The 22,974-nt window shown below is 38.0% G+C and overlaps 1 protein-coding gene and 1 pseudogene across 2 annotated transcripts in view; one reads left to right on the forward strand and one right to left on the reverse strand.

Moving 5' to 3' along the window:
- The window catches only part of HFM1 (helicase for meiosis 1), a 140,347-nt gene extending 136,726 nt beyond the window's left edge, over nt 1-3,621 (forward strand). Inside the window, exons 40-41 of one of the 2 annotated variants that reach the window (XR_007411501.1) lie at nt 2,640-2,731; nt 2,953-3,621. The gene's annotated coding sequence lies outside the window, so the exon portion shown is untranslated. Of the gene's footprint in view, nt 1-2,639 lie in introns of both variants that reach the window. The other variant, XR_007411500.1, reaches the window with a different exon arrangement.
- On the reverse strand, nt 255-22,524 carry LOC112679171 (peptidyl-prolyl cis-trans isomerase G-like; annotated as a pseudogene).
- Nucleotides 22,525-22,974: the final 450 nt, after the last annotated feature.

Here is a 22,974-nt window from a genome sequence, read left to right on the forward strand (position 1 = left end):
GTTTATTAAAACTTTAGCAGTACAAATTATTCAGGTTGCAAGTTATCTAAAGATCAACCAGGTGAAGTTCATATTTAAAAAAAAGAGGGCAAACAAAACAACCCCAAAACAATGAAAAGAGGAAAACAACATAAAGGAGATTCATTAGTAAGTCTCTACAACTTAAAGACAAAATAGAAATGAACTTTCCACAGCTCACTCATCTACTTTTGTCTTCATTTACTTGTTCTTAGCTGGACTCATAATCAATTTTTTTATGACCATACTTTAAAATTTTTGTCATGTACATGGTCATTTTCTTGACCCTTTGATTTTTGGTTTTCCTTTTCCACTGTAGACTACTCATGCTCCTTATATTTCAATGTGGAGTACTTTAATTAATTGTCCTACTTTGTTTTTATTTTGAGAATGGACTTTGAACTCTATCAGCCTTTCCCTCTATTATTATTTGAACTCTTATGATTATATATTTTTTTATTTTTTTATGATTATACTTTTAATAGTATATTCTTTTCTGACCTTCAGAATTTCCTTTCCAGAGTGAATTTTAATGGTTTCTTTGTTTTTTTTTTGTTTCTGCTTTGACTTTCTTCTGTCTCTGAGCTTTGTGAATCTCTCCTCCTTCCCCTCCTATCTTTATTCCTTGATGTTGCTCTTCTCTGGCTGCTTTCTGGCCTTTCCCTCTTTACTCCTCGTCTCTGTATCTGTGGTACTCCTTGCTTCTACTGCCAGTTCTGTCATGGCTTCTGGATCGTATCCTTCTGCTCCTGCCCCTAATTCTGCTTCTTTCTCTTGTTCTACCATTATAACTGCCTTTTTTTTGGGGGGGGGGATACTTTATTTTATAGTTTCACCCCACATACCACTTTTCCTCCTGAGAACCACAAGCACTTTAAAAATCTGCATAAATATTTCTTACAGGATCCCTTTGATGTTGGGGTCAGATAAAAGAATCTTACTCTATGGGTGACAAAATTAAGGTGATTCTCCAGGTCACATGTTTCTTAAACTATTTGGAAGTGCAATCTGGTTTACAAGTGTTTTTGTAGCTGGCAGAATTAATTTTTGTTGAAAAAATGGGACCATTTTATTGTATTGTTTCAATCTCCTCTCAACTGTGGAAAAAGAAAAGAGACAAGAAGCTCTTTTTTTTTTCCTTTTCAGAATCTTGCTGGGCACCTTATCTCCTATGTATTTGTCTGTGGGCTCAATGCCTTCTTGATGAGAGTGAGGTACTGGGATGGTGACTGAGGCTACAGGATGAGTAAGGACAGGACCATTGTAACTGCCTTTGGTTGTATCACATTCCTTTCTACACTATGCATCTATTCTTTCCCTTACTTTTCCTTACTTTTATTATCATGTTCATTGCTCTTTGATTTTATTAAACTTCTCTTTAATTTTGCCCCTTTCAAAAAAAAATTTTGCCTCTTTCTTGATCTTTTCCTTTAGACTCAAACTTTTTCTTTAGCATTCTTATGTTCTCTTTCTTTACTCCTTGATCCCTATTTTCTTTTATTTCCATTATGCTTTGTATTATTATATATTATATGCTTTGTTTTTATTATATTTATCATCTTTTTTTCTGAATTTCTTCTAATGTCTCTCTCTTTGCTGTTAGGTTTATGATCTTTAGCTTTCTTTTCCTCTTCATTTTTTCTGTTTGGACTCTTGGACATATGCCTATGATCGGTTCTGTTTTTCTCCTTTACTCTAGCTGGATTTCTTTGATTTTCTTTTGTTTCAGTTTCTTTTGTGTAACTCAATCTTAAGCTCCTTTGATTCATCTTTCACCACTGGATACCCTCATTCTTTGGGCTTTCTGAATCTCATGCCTCCAATGTGAAGCAGTTTCATTACATCTGAAATGATCCCTTGATCTGGATCTGGGGGGAGTTCGATAATCCTTGATCCTATTCCTTTAATTTCTTTGCTAGACCTAGTAACTGAAAGTCTCCTCTGATATGAAGTAGGCTGGAAGTTAGTTATCTGTGTGTGTATGTGTGTTTCCTTTCTTTGTCATCAGCTTTGGGAACACTTTTTCTAATTAGGAATCTATCTTCAGGTATAGAAGGGAATTCTTCTGGATGGACAGTACTCTAGTGTTATGCTTTAAGATTTTTTTCAGCCACACTTTTCTTTTTTAAGATTTTATTTATTTATTCATGAGAGACACAGAGAGAGAGGCGGAGACATAGGCAGAGGGAGAAGCAGGCTCCATGCAGGGAGCCTGTTGCAGGACATAATCCCAGGACCCCAGGATCATGACCTGAGTCAAAGGCAGACGCTCAACCACTGAGCCACCCATGAGTCCCTCAGCCTCACTTTCACTAGATGTGTTTTTCTTTCTAGTGTGTGTGTATGTGTGTGTGTATTTTCTTTCTAGTGTGTGTGTCTGTATGTGTGTGTGTATGTGGGGGGTACTTTTTCCTACGTTTCTTTTTAAAATTTCTCTTGAGAAGCACTTTCAGAATCAGAATAGGACTGAGAATCTCTTGAGCTGTATGAGTCACTGGATGAGGAGGAGGGAGAGCATTTATGCCTTTTCTTTCTTAGTTTGGGAATTAGCTCTCCACAACTATCTAACTTGCAAATGGTTTGCTCACTACATTTGTTTTCTGGTTTTCTCTCTCTCACAGCTTCCTGAACAGAATTTACTTACCCAAAAACAACATGATACCCATCTGAATGAGAAGTTGGTTTTCTGGTTATGAAGAACTATGAACCTTTTGTATCCTTCCCCTTGTCACTGATAAGAGAGATTCTCTGTTGTGCTTAACAGGGAAACTCTCATCTTTAAAATATTTTCTGTTACTAGATTCCCCTTCTTCAATTTCTTCACTGAAGTCGCCATCTGAACCATAAAATCTTTGACAATGCTGCAAAACTGAAAACTCTTATAGTATAATGGCTTCTGAGTTACTTTCCCTGACCCCTTTTCACCTGTAAAAGACAATAAAAGTTATCTGTGTTTGGGAGAACATCAAAAAAAAATTCAAAGACAGCTCTTCCAGCAGGTTGATTAAAAATGGCAATGTCAAAACAAACAAACTTGCAAAACATTGAGGATGCTGAATCTTTGTTCCAATGGCTCCAATACTTCAATCGTTAGATAGAGAACAATCAAGAACAAGTTGATTCAATCAAGGACAACTGATCCAATCCTTTCACTCCTGCACTGGTAGATACACTCTTTTTTTCTTGGGGTACTGTCCTTTAAAGCACTTCAAGTCTATAGCTGCCCAGAAAAGGCAATGAAGCCCACTACTACAGTCATATTTACTGACTAAATCACTACAAAAGTTTTATTTTACTTTTAAAATTAATTTTTCTTTCCATTATTATCTGATACATTTTTAAATAAGAGAAATAATTGAATGGTACAATAAAAAAAAAACCCTTAGATTCTAGTTCAAAATTTCAACTTACAGGACTGGAAAAGAGCCCACCAAAATATTAAATTACTTGCCCATTGTTTCTCAGCTAGTCCTGAACTGAACCCAGACTGGCACCATACTTTTCCTACTTTAATTCTTAATATTAAGGGTTATAGCTTATGCTCATTTTTGTAAACTTTTTATCTTTCATAATAAATGTAAAACGTACTTCTCCTTTCTTAAATGTATTAAGAAATTTTTTTCTAGCTATAAACCAAAATAGTTCAATTCTAAGCACAATTTTAGCCATAGCTGTTGCTATACTTACAGTTTTGAAATATTGCCTACATATGTAATATAGTATTAGAATGGTCTTGCTATACATGCATTACCATTTGAAAATGACCAGATATCTTACTATTCTTTTATTGAATATTGTGACTGAACAGCTGTTTTATACTACCTCTTATATTATGAGCTAGTCTTAGAAAGATGAACATGAGCAGGTCATGTTTCAAGGGACCCATGGATGATCCAGGTAACAATGATCAAAATGCAACAAAAATATAGGTCTTTTAAGTTATCAAGGTTTTTTTCTGGTTGTTGTTATTGTTGTTTAAAGTAGGCTCCATGCCCAGTGTAGAGAACAATGCAGGCTTGAACTCATGATCCTGAGATCAAGACCTGAGCTGAAATCAAGAATTGGATGTTTAACTGACTGAGCCACCCCAGAGCCCCAAGGTTTTTTAAAAATTAATATCACTATCAAATTCTATCATCCGCAACATTTTCTAGACTCTACATAAGATTCATAGTGTCTGGACTTCTTAAGGAGGTAACATGCAGCCATAGTCAAATTTATGAAAAGGAAAGCTATACATTCTTTTGGACAGTGAATTATTAAAAGAGCGAAGTTAGGGGTTGGGGTAAATTTGGAGAGGAGCAAAAGGTCATGGAGGGAACAGATTGACAGATTCTGGAAGGAGAAAACAAAGGGATTAAGGGACTAAAATGAGTCATCTGCATCTGGTAAACTGGAGTTATGATCATTTACATGCATATATCTAATTAATATTTACAATTTGGGCTGAAAGGAAATTATAAAATCAAGCACTTATCAACAGTACAAAGTAACCCATGTTTCTAACTAAAGAAAAGTATTTTAGTTGGAAGACTTATTCATTATGGAAAGTTAAAGTATTTAAAATATAGTTTTAGATGGAAATGATAAAACATACATTTCTCCCTACTTTGATGTATTTTTGAGGTGTCAACCCTTGTTGTTGGTTGTTTTTATTTTGTTTTGTTTTTCTTTTTTTTCCTGTTGCCTCCTTCATTGAAACAGCTAGACTATAAAGTAGATGTTCCTCAGGGAAGGGTTTTCAAATCCTTGATTTTTAACATCTCAAATCTAAGATCCAGACTTGAGACAAAAGAATTGGAAAAATATCTGATGGATTAATACCTGTTTTTCCTGTGCTCAAGACTGAAGATTCGCTAGACTTGGGGAAAAGGAGAGAGGTCAGAGGAAAAGAAAAGAGCTCAGATGCTGGGTACCTGAGAAAAGACGTGGGCTCAGCTTTCTTTTAGATTTTTTCTAAAGTCTAAATAAGTCTAATTTCCTAATATTATTAGTAAAAACTAACGTCTTCAGATTCAATATGATCTAACAAAAACCTTATACTAATCTCAGCTGGTATAGAAACTCAGATCTGCCTAACCGACTGAGCCACCCAGGCACCACCAATTGTACAAATTTTAAGCATGTATTTCACATGAGTTACTTTGCCAGTGTGTGGAAACCAGTAATCAAGTTTATAAATTATGTCATGGGACACATGGGTGGCTCAGTCAGTTAGGCCTCCAACTCTCAATTTCTGCTGTGGTCGTGATCTCAGGGTCCTGAGATAGAGCCCCTGGTCAGGCTCCATGCTCAGTGGGGAGTCTGCTGGAGATTCTTTCCCTCTGCTTTGCCTCTGGCTCACACACTCCCTCTCTCTATATATAAAATAATAAGTAAATAAAAATCTTAAAAAAAAAAAAAAGAAAGAAACTCCAATCTGAATCTCAGTTGTCAGGTAAATGTGCAGATTGTAAATACACTGCCTTAAAAAAAATTCTATCTACTACTAGTACTAGCTAATATTACTGAATTTGTACTATATGCTGGATCTTGCTCTAAGCCCTATGGATGGCATATTTAATCCTTTCAATAGTCCTCTGAGGTAAATACTCTCATTATGTATATATATTTTTACACAAGGAAGCTAAATAAATTGCCAAACGTTGCAAAGCTTGAACTTTATGTGATTTGAGAACCCTTTACATAATCATTATGCCATTCTGTCTAGAATGAAATACTAAAATACGGCATCTTTAAGGTTACATCAAATCATCAAAATCCAGGTTTCCCCCTAATCTGTAGAGATTTTTTGTTAGACAATTTCAGGCAAATTCAAGAGGGCTGTTAGCCAAGACCCATCCTCAATTCTCTGTTTCCAGTTTAACTCTATTTTCCAGAGAAGCAAGTCTACTATGACTTGTTTCCATAGAGCATCTGATCATTGGGTGAGGCCTTTCCCCTGTGCAGGTCACCTATCAACGTGAGTAGACATCTCTTCTTCCCATTTGGCTTTGCAAATGGTCACTATTTTGTTTTTTAGTTTCCACACTTAAGCTTTTGTACTTTAATCTACTTTTCTGACCTGCCTCCCCTAAATGCTATTTATTTTCCCTAAATTGATGACTTCATTCTGAAATCCAATATTTTGGAAAGAGAGAGAGAGAGAGAAAAAGAAAGAGGGAAAAAAGAACGCCCTGCTTTTAAAAGAATCCTCTTAATAAGGGCAACTTGGGTTTGTCTGTCCATGCTGGGTTATAAAGCTTCTCTGCTGCTATCAGTGAAAACTAGCCTAAATAAGAAAGAGAAGAAACAGTGTTTTGTGACCTTTTCTGAGATCACAATACTCTAGTCATATCTGCTTGGAATATGACTCTCATCTTGCTATTTTTTCCCCATAATATTACAGTTATATGTGGTTTCTTTTCACACCTCTCATCTAGGAATATATTGTTTTGAAGAAAAGTTTGGAAGTTAAACACAAACCTTTACTGAGAGTATTTGATATCTATCTTATAAAAAAAATGACTGAATAAAGTTAGCCTTGAAGTTCTATTTTTATCCTTAAATTAAAGTTTAAAGAAAGAAAAGGGATTAGCAGTTATTATTAGATTTTTATGTTAAAAATTATGAACTTTCAATATATAAATTTCAGGTTTTTCCCAATAGGCTTTATTACTTCTTCTGATTGTCTTTTCATTTTCCTGTGCTGTCCATCAACCAACCATTTCCTATCCTTTTGGGATTTTCCTCAATTTCTGTTTGCATTACAATGTCATATTTCTTTTATTTTAAATGATTTTAATTTCATTTTTAATATATAGTGAGAACACACTGTAATAAGTTCATTTCACTACTTTTCAGTTGCAAAATAATTTTTTGCCTCCTAAAATAAGTTAAGCATTTCAGAGACTTCAAAGAAAGATTCTCTTTTCTCTTCAAATTTTCTACATTTATAGAAAAGGGATCCATGTGTCCAAGCACTTTTATAAAGAAGTGTTTAGTAAAATAGAATCACCAGTTTAAAAAGTATTTCTCCTTTGGAATATTTCTGTGGCAAAATTATGTAAAGCAATTTATAGCTTCATGCTCTTATGTTAGAAGAAAGATTGTTTTCTTTCTTCACCATAAAAAGAGCTTTACTAGATTTTTTTCTGATTATGAAAGCACATGCTTATTTACAATAGCTGTATTATTAAAGTAATTCAACAGTTACATGCAGAAAACTTGTACATGTAGCAACATAGATCTAAAAGACAGTATGAAGTGGGAAATGTAAGACACAGAATGTGATACCATCTAAGTAAAGTTAAATTCTGTAAGACTACAAACAAACTAGAAGATTTACATCAAATGCATTAACATAGTTGTCAGTGGGGGGTGGTTTCAGTGATCTAAGTAGGAAATAGGGTTAAAAGATAGCAAAAGAAGAATTTTCAGGTAATACAGAAGTACAAAGATTTTAAAATCCCCCTCAATCCTACTACTTGGTAATAACCATAGTGCGTATTTTAGAGTGTAGCCATCCAGATAACATACACACACATGCACACATGCATTTTAGGGTGGGGTTATAATCTGCTTTTTAATTTTATTTTCATTGAACAGTACAATATAAATGGATTGATATTAATCATTAATAATCATTGATTGATATAAATCAGTATGTGCATAAATCTGCACAACATATTTAATGACTACCCTATTGATGTATATTTAGGTTTTTCCAGTTTTTTTAATGACTAATGTTACAATTAACATTCTTATACATGTATCTTTATCTATTTGCTTTTGATTAGAAATGCACATTTAAATTACTGAAACAAATTGTCAAACTGCCTTCCAGAAATGCCATTTTTACATTATTAATATGAAAGTTTCTGATTTTCACAAGGTTTTAAATTTAAAACACTTGTATAACAGACCCCAGGGGTGCCTGGATGGTGCAGTCAGTTAGGCCTGTAACTCTTGGTTTTGTCTCAGGTCACAATCTGAGAGGGTCATGAGATCAAGCCCCACATAGGGCTCTGCCTTCAGCAGAGTCAGCTTGGAGTTTCTCTCTACCTCTTCCTCTGCCACTCCACAGTCTCTCTCTTTCCCTCTCTCAAATGAATAAATAAATCTTTTTAAAACAGAAAACTAACAAACGAACAAAATTATCTCCATATTCCAGACCATCTAAATGTCCAGATCTCATTAATAGAATTAATTTACTCACAGAGTCCTTTCTGTTCAGTGGGAGGTCAAAGTCTACAAGCCCTATTAATGTCATTACACAGCAGACTATTTAGCACTACAGAGCAGTCTTGGTCTGACCTATACATCAGGGACCGAGTGAACTACAGCAAGAGAAAACAGAAAGGATGCAACTAGAACTACCCCTCACTCCATTCACATGAATTCTCTTAAGTAGTACATCAACCTTTTTGCACTTCTACAGGCATCAGAATCTTGAAGTTGAAAAAATTAAAGCTTTTAATTACTGATAGTGGGATCTGTGTTCTAACTAGTTGTGAGCTATTTTTCAACCTCATTCCTAAAGTGCTTCTTACTAATTTTTTAATGTTCTGACCTCATTGACAACAGTTGAATTAGTTTTCAAACATGGCCTCCAAATCAGACAACAATTCCAGCCAGTGGGGTGGGCAGAGCTGGGCTGTGGAGCCAGGCTGACTCTGCGCTTTGTCCAAACTCATTTGCTGGAGGGCCTTAGGGTAGTCACTAAACTTCTCTGTCTCTATTTCCTAAGTATTACGCAGAGATAAGGATATCCACTGGACTCTAGTATCTAGAGCAAATATTTCAACAAATATTTGTTAGTTAACTCAAAGTAGCAATTAGCAATAATGAATGTGAAATGTTTGGTACCTAGAAAATACTCATTAAGTGGTAGCTATTATCATAGTAAGATAAGATATGGGGATGATGTTGAAGGAGAGAAGCAGAAGGCAAAATATTTCAGGTAGTCTGGATCACTGGTAAAGAGTCCAAGATTAGGTGCTAGGGCCAATATGAGTTTGAAAATGTGGAAATTAATATTGGCAGTTTGGAAGAAGAGAGGGTTGCTTTGAATTAGCTCAGCATTCAGGGTTACCAACAGCCTGTCCAAATGGAAACTACATATGTGGCTTTTAACAATGTATGAATGTAAATAATCAACTCATCAAGGTAAAGTCCTTAAGCTTTTTGTACCCAATATTGCTATACCCAAAGACATTTCAAAGAAAGAATAGATAAATTCATGTTTTTTTAATGGTACTATGTGGCAGGAATTTAAGTTATAATCTCTTTTCAAGGCACATCTTTATTAAAAGGGAATTATTCAAAGCCATCTGAATGGCAATTACTATATAAAGGCTAATTGACCTAATTAATCTAATGTGGGTCAATGGCTCTATACTACCCAAAGAACATTTTCAAATGAAAGGGGGGAAAAGGAATTCCAAAAGGAATTTCTTAAAGTGAACATCCTTAAATTTAGTGAGTTTGATTTATTTCTTGCACACAGATATAATATTGCTGCATATTATATTGCTGGAGTGACTGAGCTGGGATAAAAAGAGATAGACTAATTCTCTGAGGATCCTGAGGAACATTCTGTTCATCACTCAGGGGAAGGCACTATATAAATTACATTATAACAATACTGCCTCTTTCTGATAACGTAGCACTGAAAGAATTCAACATGACAAGAAGTCAAATTTACTATCATACTGTTTTGATTCTCTTGGTGATGTGATAAAGTGCATGCTGATACCTGCTTTTTATTTGATTAACTTCAGCTTCTTTGAATGCCAACTTGTTCTATTTGAAGTACTGACTGCCAAATATAAACTGGGACTGATAATATCTGGGCCCTATGACTGAGAAAAGAATGCATAATACACACCTGTGGTAGGCAGAATAAGGCCCCCAAAGATATTCATGTTTTAATCTCCTATATTTGTGAATATGTCAAATTACATGGCAAAAGAGACTTTGCACATATGAAGTTAAGGATCTTGAGATGAGGAGAGTATCCTAGATCGTCCAGGTGGGCCCAGTGTACACACAGGTGTTCCTATAAATGAAAGAAGCAACAGAGTCAGAGAAGGAGATATAGGGATGGAAGTAAAGGCCAGAGAGACAAAGAGAAAGGGAGATACATATGAGGATGCTACACTGCTAGCTTCAATGGTGGAGAAAAAGGTCACAAGTCAAGGAATGTAGGCAGGTTCCAGAAAAGGAAATAGATTCTCCCCTAGAGCCTCCAGAAGAGATGTAGCCTTGGATTTTAAAATCAAGCTACCTTGGGACGCTTGGGTGGCTCAGTGGTTGAGCATCTACCTTCAGCTCAGGGCATGATCCTGGAGTCCTGGGATTGAGTCCCCCATCAGGTTCCCTACATGGAGACTGCTTCTTTCTCTATGTCTCTGCCTCTCTCTGTGTGTCTCTCATAAATAAATGAATAAAATCTTTAAAAATAAAATCAAGCAACCTTGATTTTAGCCCAGTGATACTGATTTTGGGGCTTCTGACCTCTAGAAGTATAAGTAATAAATTTGTGGGGTTTTTTAAGCCACGGAGTTTTGGTAATTTGTTAAAACAGAGAGAGAAACTAATGTGCCACCTTTGGGCTCATGGCACAGAGCTACACTGATGTCATTTTAGCTGGATTGAAATAACTTTCCCAAACTGTATCTATAATCTAAAACAAAGCTGTGACATAAACCAGGGAAGCACCATAGCAGAAGCTCTTGCTTTGTCTTTTATTCATTACATGCTCACTTTGCTCCTATTTATTCTGAGACCTTTAGAGAGATGGAGTGTTAGTGAGGGTTTCTAAGTGTGGGAAGAAATCAGTCCTTTCATGAGTTAATTCCCCCCTCCTAGAGTTTTAAACCCCAAAGATATTTTCTAAAAAGATATTTTCAACTATAAACAATGTCTTTTAATCATCTTTACCTCTTTTCTCATACTGAAAATTAAGCAAGGATAAACCACTTGGAGGATGAGGAAAATGTTCACAAAGCCTTTAGAAAGTGATAAGTGTCTTCACTGGGAGTCACTGGCCTGGATATGCCCTTGGGCTAATAGGGTATAATGGGAAGGAGTTTTGAGCAGCTGATCAAAATCTTACGTGGCTGAAGAAATGGCACCATCCCCACTCTCACCTATAGCAGGTTTACTCCAAATTTGAGCTGTTAACTGCTTTTCCACATCCCTTCTCCACATCAGAACTTCCCTGGCTATCACTTGGGAAGGTTTCTGTATGACAAAGTCATGACAGATTTGTTATTTTCTTGATGTTCTGAGTGTGCCACCCCAGCAAATTCTTGAGAATTCAGGGAGTTTGCCAGAGGAAATGTATATCTGTCACATACCAAGCAAAGCCTATTGCCAACGCAATCAGAGAATGGGCAGGTTGTACGATGCAAGTTTGGCTTTCTCTAAAGTGCACAGTTATTATTGGGCCAATGAAAAGGCCTGTTAACTGATGACATGATAGTGAATTCATTAGAAGAAAGGAAAACAATGAAAATGAATAAGTGCACATTTTGATTCTGACCATTGCAATGGTCCCAGTGAGCAAGAAAAGCTGGAGGAATCCAGTGAGGTAGCATGCATTCTGATGAGCATGGGTGAACAGTGAACAGGATGACACATACCCAAGTTCTTGGAGTAACTCAAGTCTTAGAGGAAGACTAACATCCAGAAATGGGTAAAAATGCTAAAGAAAATTAAAAATTTAGAGCAGGAGGAGTTCTGAGAAGGGAAAAACCCCAGCTCGAAAATAATGATGCTAAGTTAGCATAGATTAGCAGTGAGGAAAATAACTTCTCCACTCTTATTTTACCACTTTTTTTTTTTTCTGAGTGAGACAATGAAGACTGATTGAAAAGGATGGAACAAATGTTAGTAAAAAGAATCGGAGGGCAGCCCGGGTGGCTCAGCAGTTTAGCCCTGCCTTTGGCCCAGGGTGTGATCCTGGAGTCCCGGGATCGAGTCCCACATCGGGCTCCCTGCATGGAGCCTGCTTCTCCCTCTGCCTGTGTCTCTCTGCTTCTCTCTCTCTCTCTCAAGAATAAATAAATAAAATCTTAAAAAAAAAAAAAAAAGAATTGGAGGGCCAGCTTGTACATGATTCCACATCTGAACCACTGCATCCCAAGGGAAGGTAAGATGATAGTTTGAGAAACTAGGCTTTGGCATCAGATACACATAGCATCTACTTTATTCTCCTGGCAAGTTACTTAACAGCTGTGAATTTCAGTTTCTTCCCCTGTAAAATTGAGATAATAGTCTACCTCATAGGGCAGGTGAACAATTCAACATAAAGCATTTTAACCAGTACCTGGCACATAATAAATACTTGATGCACAATAGCTTTCGTTTTATCATTATTATTTTTATAGACTATATAGTTGAACTGACACCAGAAATCTTTAAGAAATTGTGAATAAAGAATAAATATTGTGAATAGGTAGTCAATAAACCTACAATTAATGATATTAAAGATACTTTTACCAGTTTCCAAAGTAAATAGTGATCTCTAGGAATAGCATAGGTTTGGTAAATTCATGCCAACCTAACTGCCTTTTCTTTCTTCTAAAGGGGTATATATATACTAGAAATCAAGGGAGTTTTATAGACAAAGAGTATTGGGATTTCAGACTCACCAAGAATCTCATGACACCCTTATGAAAGAATTGTGCATTGGCTATTCCAGGTAGGAAGATTTTTAACTTGTTGAATAATAACAGTGTTACTTAAGAAATTTTATAACTCCAGAGGAGGGTTTCCAGGAAGAATAACTTAGAGGTTGGTCCCTCAGTCCTAAATTGTTCAACAGTTTCACTAATGACTTTTATGCTAACATCTGCAGGATGCTGATGAGTCAAAGAACGCTACAATTCAAAAGTTTCTCATATGGCCCAAACAACAGACTAAATATAGAACAATATGGAATTTATCCACAAAATTCTAGTCTTTTACTTTAGTCTAGTATCAAACTCTGTAAGCAATGTATAGGGTACATGTCTAAGCAGCTTGTATTATTTTTTTAAAGGCTTTATTCAAGGGGCACCTGGCTGGCTCAGTCGGTAGAGCATGCAACTCTTGATCTTGGGGTTGTGAGTTCAAGCCCCACATTGGATGTAGAGATTACTTAAAAATAAAACGTTAAAAAATATATATATAAAGGTTTGGGGAACCTGGGTGGTTCAGTCGGTTAAGCATTTGCCTTTGGCTCAGGTCATGATCCCGGGGTGCTGGGATCGAGCCCCAAGTTGGGCTCCCTGCTATGTAGGGAGTCTGCTTCTCCCTCTGCCCCTTCCCCTGCTCCTGCTCTCTCAAATAAATAAAATATTTAAAAATATATGAAAAAATTTTTATTCCAAAACAAGCTTAGTATAAGACAACCATATGATTTGCTTCTATTCCTGGAAATATTGGAACAGAGAAGATAACTATTTGACAGAACTTTATTGAAGGCATTCCACTGTATTTGGATGGAATACACACACACACATTATAAAATAAATACATAATTTATATAAACCTTCTTAGGTATCACCATATATGTATGAGTTATAACATGTATAACCAAACATATAAGTAATTGGGGGGCGAGTTTGCAAGTTTGCATTAAAAAATATGTAATACAGGTCCCAAAGAAGCTCCCAAATCACTCTCTATTGTAGTTGTAAATACACTTGGCAAATTAGTATCTAATCTCTGTTTAAAAAAATAAATAAAGGGATCCCTGGGTGGCGCAGCGGTTTGGCGCCTGCCTTTGGCCCAGAGCGCGATCCTGGAGACCCGGGATCGAATCCCACGTTGGGCTCCCGGTGCTTGGAGCCTGCTTCTCCCTCTGCCTGTGTCTCTGCCTCTCTCTCTCTCTCCGTGTGACTATCATGAATAAATAAATTTAAAAAGAAAAAAAATTTAAAAAAAATAAAATAAAAAAAATAAAAAAATAAAAAAATAAATAAGTCATTCCAAATGTGAAAACTTTCATAACATTATAAATAATTATTCTTGTATGTCATTATATTAAAAAGTAAACCAGTGTATGCCACCTTACACCCATGAGGTTGACAACTATAACCAAAAAAAAAAAAAAAAAAACAGAAAATAAATGTTGATGAGAATGTGGAGAAATTAGAATCCTTACATACCATTTGTATCAGATGGTATAGCCACTATGGAAAACAGTATTAAGATACCTCAAAAAATAAAAAAATAAAATTACCACATGACCCAGTAATTCCACTTCTTGCTATATACCCAAAAGAATTTAAAGCAGAATTTCAAAGAGATACTTGTATATTCATGTCCATAGCTGTATTACTTAAAATAGCCAAAAAATAGAAGCAACCCAGGTATCTACCAGTGGATGAATGGACTAAAATTGTATTATATGCATACAATGGAATATTATTTGCCTTAAAAAGGAAGGAAATTCTGACACATGCTTCAATGTGGATGAACATTGAGGACATTATATTAGGTGTGTTAAACCATTAACAAAAGGACAAACACTATATGACTCCACATGAGGCACCTAGAGTAGTCAAATGCATAGACACAAAAAGTAGAATAATTATTTCCAGGGTCTGGAGGGATAGAGGGGAATGGAGAGTATTATCTAATAGGTAGAAAGTTTCAGCTTTGCAAGATGAAAAGAGTTCTGGAGATGGATGGTGGTGATGGTTGCACAGCAATATAAATATACCTAACACTGAATTGTACTCCTAAAAAAATATTTTATTTACCTATTTGTTTGAGAGAGAGAGTGTGTGTGTGCGCGCGCGCACAAGTGGGAGAGGGAAGAGAAGGGGTTAGAGGGAAAGGGACAAGTGGACCCCACTGAGCAGGGAGCCTGATACAGGGCTCGCTCCTAGGGCCCTGAGATCATGATTTGAGCTGAAGTCACTTAGCAGACTGAACCACTCAGGTGTCCCTGAATTGTACTCTTAAAAATGATTTATATGGAGGGGTGGGCACCTGGGTGACTCAGTTGGTTAAGCACCTGACTCTTGATTTCAGCTCAGGTCATGAGCTCAGGGTTGTGAGATTGAGCTCTATTCTGGGCGTGGAGCCTGCTTAACATTCTCTCTCCCTCAGCCCCCTGCCCTCCCGCCACTCTATCTCTCTCTCTCTCTCAAAAAAAAAAAAAAAAGGTTAGGATGGTAATATCATGTATATTATTATATGTTATTATATAATTTAATTATGTGAAATGTATTTTATCATATTTTTAAAGTAAACCAATATAAAATCTTAAATGTATCAAGAGCAACTTTGTACAAAAAAGAAGGAATCTATTATTATTACTTTGTATTTTGTATCTTTTAAAATGTTGCTACTCATAGTGTTGTTGTGAGCTGGAGAATACAGATATTATCTCTATTTTTTTTTTAAAAAGGACTTTATGTATCTTCTTTTTTTAAATTTTTTTTTATTTTATTTATGATAGTCATACAGAGAGAGAGAGAGAGAGAGAGGCAGAGACATAGGCAGAGGGAGAAGCAGGCTCCATGCACCGGGAGCCTGATGTGGGATTCGATCCTGGGTCTCCAGGATCGCGCCCTGGGCCAAAGGCAGGCGCCAAACCGCTGCACCACCCAGGGATCCCTATTATCTCTATTTTTAAAATGAAAGATACTGATTCTTTGGGAGGGGAGCCCAGGACTCCTGATTCAAGGGCAAGATATCTCCCTTCCAACTCCTACCTGACCACATGTTATTCCTTGTGGCTGGTTGTTGAGAGTGTATGATTTCAGTTATCTGAGTTAATATCATGCTTGGATATTATTGCAGTTATAAACATCTCTGATAGGTTGATGTGGTAGGGATGTTTGTCTCTTTGCCAAGCTGGTGACAATTTAATGATAGTATTGTCAACCAGTGTCTTTGATGATTATACACATTTATCAGACAGTATAATCATCTCTACCATGCCAGTTGCTCACATACCAGAAATGAAGCTCCAGGAACAGTCTATTACTCTGACAAGGATAATAGGTCATTATTACCAAATCAGCAACACAGTGCTTTAAAAATAAATGACCCTGCTTCCCATCATTATTTATTTTTCATAAGTGCCTCAGGTTTGTCTTAGCATCTAACAGCAGGAGACAATTATCCCATAATATTCTTCTTTCTTTTTGTTTTAAATATGTCTTAAATTGTCTTAAGTGGTAAATGAACTATTTCCGTTGACCCCAAAGTAGAAGCCTGGGTGGTTTTATAGGAGCATTAATAGAAAATGGGTAGATTCATACAATCTTCCTTGTCATCCAATTTCTGTTGAAAAAGAATGGCCAGCTAGGAAGATGGGAGTGAGGGGGCAAAGGAGAGATGCTGTGTACCACTCACATGGATGAAGGTGTGTTTAATGTTCTCTTAATGCAGTTTGATTAGACCATCAGATTGTAGAAACAATTCCCAGTGTTGCCTCTTCTCCATGTAGAGTGTTTTTTGTTTGGGTTTTTTTTTTTTAAAGTAGGCTCCACACTGGGCACTCCAAAGTGGGGCTTGAACTCACAACCCTGAAATCAAGACCTGAACTGAGTCCCACGCTTAACTGACTGAACCACCCAGCCGCCCCTATGTAGTATGTTTTAAAAGGGAAACTAGTAACTCATAAAGGGAAAAAATTTCTCTCTGCTTGCCCAAAAGTTCCCTGCTGCCTCTTCCCCTCAGACAGAACAGCCTGAGGGTGTCTGGGGGGCATCTTCCCAGAGCTGGGCACCTGCTCTTACTGCCTGGCAGAAGGTTCCGCTCACAGGGCAGCTCTCCTTGCACTGAAGTCTAGATTAAATCACAACCCCTGCTGGAGATTGGACATTGCCCCCAGCTTCAGTGGAAGAAGGACAGGAACACTTGTTTTCTAAGGAGGGAAAGGGGAGAATGGGCTGGGTGAGGATCCCGTGTTTCTTTGGCAACTGAGAACCATCCTGTTAGGGGTGGCCGCTAGCTTTCAAAACAAAAAGAGGATTGTAACTGTAAAAGGCTACGATGGGTTTCCTGCTCCCCCACCCTTTTAGAGGCAAAACCTATTTATGAGGCTTTATTAAGTGCAAATAAGTCCCTCGGCTTCAACGGAGAAGCAGCAGCTGCTGAAGATGTGGTCATTTGCATATAAATGACATGATTTCAGCTCAGAGAAGAATATTGAAAAATATACATGTCGACAATGGAATCCTGATAGATTCACACATATTAAGGTCAGATGTTGTAATTTTTAAGGCTGCTGCATGCTGATGACTGCATCATATCACACATTCAATTCTGTTTGGGTTATATGAGTTTTATCTTCTATGAAATGGAGGATTTTTATTGTGAATTAATTAAACTACTTTTTTCCCCCCTAAAGATGAGAACATTTAGGTCAATAAGCTAAATGCTCTACAAATGCAGAGGCTCCGTGACAGCCAAAGTTACCAACTGCAAACTTGGGTGTTCTGTACTGCTAACAAAGAGGAATGTGTGCCCAGGAGTCTCCCAGGGAAGAGACTGTGTGGTGCATTCTCTATTTAGTCTGTCCGCTGCAGGGTCAACCTTTTTTTGAAGGGCCAAAGGAGGCTCCAGTTTTTATATTCGAAGAAGTTTTCTTACAGCCTGGCGAAAAGATGAGTGGAGAAATTACTGTAGCCCAAAAAGTCCCACAAATTTGCCAAGTGCCCACCGTTGTTTCCTGGCCCCATGGCCTGTGGCTTGGAGTTCACAGCTGGCAAGAGGTACATCCTGGAATAATCTGCATGGCTCCCAGGCAAGCCCCCCCTCCCCCATTTCCCATGCTGCCTGGAGGAAGTAGATGGATTTCTCTCAAATATGCCCCCAATTTTGGCCCTGCATCAATCAGGGTGCTTGTTGGCTCCTTTCCCACCTGCAACACAGAGCTTGTTTAGAAACTGCTTGTTGTACATTGGCTGTTGAGAAGGCCATAGAAATACATAATACCACCTTCACCTTGCCAACCAGCCCACAGCTCTGTCAAGGAGAACATTTTCCTGTAAATGATGAGAACTTAAGTGATAATTTAAAATCTTCTTATAAAAAAATAGTATCTTTAAGTAACAGACTTGATTCCTACTGATTCAGTATTTGATCATTGAATTACTTATTAAATAAATCAGGTAGCTAATTCTCAATGTATTTTTTTAAAGATTTTATTTATTTATTCATGAGAGACAGAGAAAGTGGGAGAGACACAGGCAGGCAGAGGGAGAAGCAGGCTCCATGCAGGGAGCCCCATGTGGAACTGGATCCTGGGACTCCAGGATCACACCCTGAGCCGAAGGCAGACACCCAACCGCTGAGCCACTCAGGCATCCCTTTCAATGTATTTTTAAGCCCAACACATGAACATTTGCTGGCTGAATAAAATCCTTGGTATATATACACCCTTTTTAAAAGAGGTGATTAGAGATAACTAATAAGTAATTAAATAGCTAGGAAGGAAAAAAGAAAATTTAGAAAGTAGCATAAATATTTGTGTTTCACAGAGAACTTTAGAGCCTTCAGAGAACTCTATTACACTAACTTGAAAAAAGAATCCCAATGTCAATTTGCTAATGTATTCAATATATTCTCTTAAAATGATCTGTGGAGATACATATGATGCTTTAGCTTTAGGAAAGTTTTTAAGACTCTAAATTCTAAAAAAGCTTAGTCCTGGTAATCGGTCTTATGAAGCTTATGCAATTTGGAGGTCCCTCTTTAAAAGAATGCAAAAATCACTGCTACAAAATTGGGTATAAAGTGAATATTTATTTTATGTTGAGAAAAAAATCACAACAAAATTATAAACTTAAAATCACAACAAATTACAAACCTCACAAAAGACACAAAACTAACACTTGGATCAATTTGCTGGCTACACACCTCAACACTTTCCCCCTACAACTGACTACCTCTTCAGTCTATTCTCTAATATGGGCGATAAAAATATACTTTATATTAATGATAGTTTTTAGAAGTTTAGTTAATTTCTGCAACTTGCTATGGGTGATGTCATATAAGGTTTTAGGATTGTTCTCAAATTGAGGAAAACCTCCATCTGTTTCACATATGAGCTGTAAAATTTCAGGAAATTACAAGTCTTCTTGAGGAGTGATGAATCCTGAACATTTCCATGTTTTCCTAGTACCCATGGCCATAGGCCACATGGTTTCTATGGCAATGTGTTCCAAAGCCCTGCACTTTGATGTCCCTAGAAATAGTGTTTATGGAAGCTGTCCTTATATCAGGACAATTAGTAATATTTTTACAATATACAGAGTTGACAGTAAAACATATAATTAAATGCATTCCCAACTCAACTTTGGCATGGCTGAAGGGAAAATGAGTCTTATTAGAATGAGCCCTGCAGAAATTCCTGGCCCTCTCTGCCCTTGGACAGTCTAGTGGTTCTAGGAGCCATTGCTGATTTTCAAGGCCCAGCATCAGTGATGAGAGAAGAGGAGCAGTGAAAGCAAGCAGAAGACAGTTGAACAGTTTCCCTCCAGCAATACAAACCCCTTAAAGTAGAAAAGTTGTTCTCTAAATTCATGAAAACAATGCCCTCCAGATTCCCTCCTGCCATCATTCTCTGCTCACCAGTTCAGTTTGGCCAGACTAGAATGAAGACCCGAAAATGCCACAAGATATAGAAAGATAAGAGCCCAAAGTGGATGTCAGTCTCCCTGGGGTATGATCAACTGAACACAACCAATTCTCTAGTGGATCCACAGTCCTCATCTTCTGGAGGAGCTCTGCTAAAAGCAGTGCATCCTGGAGATGCCAGGGATGAAATGGACACTCTGTTCTGTCCTAGGAAGAAGATGAAGCTGGCAGTTTAGACTGCTGAAAAACAGTTTGAGATAAGCTTGTAGTTCCATAGAAATTAATCCGTGCCTCTAGATAGCACGTAAGCCTATTGGAAAGCTTCTTCAATTCAAGCAGTTAATAATATATCAAGTCTTGTAGCTTAAGGGATACAATTTTCAAAATTATTGTACTGAGGGAATCATAAATTCCACCAAGAGGAAGGTTGTAGTCCAGATATTTTATTTTAGATTTCCATCTAGGGTGCATTATGACACGCCACATGAAAGTCAAATCGTCCATGTAAAATGGTTTCCAGGTGATAAGTTTACCCCAAGGGGTCCAGTAAAGTAATACATTCAGAGTTATATCTGACTTTCACAATCTATAAAGACTAGTTATCAATTTTTTGAAAGATTTGATAAGCAGGAACAAAAAAATAGCTTATGGATGCTGACATTTGTCTCATTAATGGGAACAGCATAAGAAGTACAAGCTCCTTCTGGATTTGGCTGTAAATACACCACTGACATACATTTTGGAAGGTTGCTATTTTGTGCTGGTGGGAATGTATTTGTCTAACCTTGCACTGACTATAATAGACATAAGGAAGCCGTGATATTACTGTCAGCCACATTCAGCTTTTTAAAACAGGGGCACCCACTCTGCCAATATCTGTCAGATTCCAGGCCACTGCATATTAAAAATTATGTTCCATCAACACTGTCTGGCCTAGTGGAAGTTTTATTAGGAAATAATTCTCCTGTTGTATTTGGGGAAGGAAAGAAAAAAGAAACCACTTCACCCAATAGGATTCAAAGGAATAATTAATGTTTCTTCCATCCTCAGAATAGGAATGCTTTGACTTCTCCAGTGTTTCGTGTGAATGCCACTACCCCCTCCTTGCAAGGGCAGAGCTGATACACATGTGAGAAACAGGCAGGAGGCCTGAGTACTAATTAATTGCCAGTTTGAGTGTTGCCAGCTTGAGTGTTGCCTATCTGTAGTGTCATTCTATGTATCCTAAGGCATTATTTTCATGTTATTCCCACTACTGGAGAAAAAGAATTACATCCTTTTTTTTCCAAGAAGACAATACTGGTAAGTTTGCCAAAGATGCTTATTTAAACAATAATAGTAATAACAAAGTGCTTACACCTTGGCTTTGGTTAAGCTTTCTAGTGTAAAGTGCATTCCTGGGAGGCTGCCGACTGTTCAAACCACAGGAGAAATGCTCTGGGCTGCCAGCATCATTGTTCAAGTTCATAAGGTGAGACACCAGGAAGGCTGCACCCTTCGCCTGTCCAGAGTTCAAAACTAAACCATTCTTCAAAAAAAAAAAAAAAAAGTGCATCATGCATTTTGAACAAAAGTGCACCACGGTAATATTTCATTGACCTAGCTAATGCCGTAGATAACTGGGTTGGTTGTTTTCGGCAAAGATAAATCTTCCAAAGTAACTAAGCGCTGCTTTTATTTTAACCCATTCAGTGCAAGCATATTGCACTTCAGCCTTTCTAAACATAACTGCTTTATGGACTTGAGTGAACATATGTACCAACCTTTTCATTATGTGAATGAATTACTGCCATGAGGTACCACCCCTAGCTGCCGAGCTGCACAAGGCAATCTGGTGGTGGCTTTCTTGGGCTCCTCCCCGGCCTTAGTGTTTCTGCTCCCTCGCCCGCTCCCCAGGGGCTTACCTGTAAATCCCACTCATCACTTCTCAGCAGAGAAGGTGGGGCTTTGCAGGGGAGAGCAGGGGTTTGGGAGTCCAGGTTCAGGAGTGAATTCCAGCTCCCCTGCTCACTACCTGTGTGACCTTGAACAATTCATTTCCTCTGTTTCCTTGTTCATAAAATGAAAAAGAAATACCCACTATAGGGTTGTTGTAAAAAGAAGGGCTATTAGTGCAGAATCCAGCACAGACTTTTGGGACCCAAAGGCACAGCTGTCAGGCTTCCACAGAGTATGTGGAAAAGTGAGTCAGTGCTGAGAGGACCCCAGGGCTTTGTGACAGCTCAGTGGACTGTTCAGGGGCCTTCTTTACCTACATGTGTGTGGGCTGCTGGCTAGGGGACGGCTGACCTCTCCAGCACCTCACCCCTGAAGACACGGATATCCAGGCCATGGCAATGCCTCGTGATTTAAAGCAGCACCATCCCGGGACGCCTGGGTAGTTCAGCAGTGGAGCATCCGCCTTCGGCTCAGGGTGTGATCCCATGGTCCCAGGACTGAGTCCCACATTGGGCTCCCTGCATGGAGCCTGCTTCTCCCTCTGCCTGTGTCTCTGCCCATCTCTCTGTGTCTCTATGAATAAATAAATAAAATCTTTTAAAATAAATAAAGCAACATCATCCAGCCTTCTCTGTGCATCTGTGTAAATAAAATTAAATTTCTTTTTAATTGTTTTTCTGTTACATGGAAATGCCTGAGCAGATCTCACCAGATTTAGAGGCATGACTTGGCAAATAAACCATACAGAATGCCCAACAGTAACTTCAGGAAGACCTGGCAGGGGAGGAGTGTCATCAGGTCAGACGTCCTCAGACTCAACGTCCATCAACATCTCTAGTAGAGGACCTGTTAAAACATGTTCCTGAGCCCCACTCCCAGAGTTTCTGATTCAGTGGGTCTGCAGTCAGACTTGAGAATTTACATCTGATCAGTTCTCAGGTAAAGCTGATGCTGGTGTTGCTGGTCTGAGGACCACACTCTGAGAACCACCGCCATAGGGAATCCAAAGTAGAAGAGGTGCTGTTGATTTGCAATCAGCCAGCGGCACCTAACACCCCTGTGCCACTCACGGGCTGTTGATTCCCCAGAGGCAGCCTGGGAGGCTGGCTAATTCTGAGCAAGCCTGCTTGCTCGCAGGGGTAAGTGGTGATTTGCAACTTGATTCCTAAAAAAGAGTGTTACCGAAATGACGTGTAAGGCAGATTTTCTTGTTGCCTTAATTCCTTCCCACACCCTATTGCCTACAAAATACACACAGCTAGAGTGCCCCCACCCCGTGTCTATTCTCTTATTTCTTCCCCTAAATCCACAGTGGCTGATTAACGTGGGGTGTGTGTGGGGAATGTGGTCTGAATTGTTAGCAATTGGGGAAGGTGAGACCGTTTAAATTGTTCTTAATTTCCCACCACACACGGGGGAGAAGGAAGCAGTTTTGTAAGTACGAGC

This window comes from Canis lupus, chromosome 6, assembly GCF_003254725.2.
Source record: "Canis lupus dingo isolate Sandy chromosome 6, ASM325472v2, whole genome shotgun sequence".
Lineage (NCBI taxonomy): Eukaryota > Metazoa > Chordata > Mammalia > Carnivora > Canidae > Canis > Canis lupus.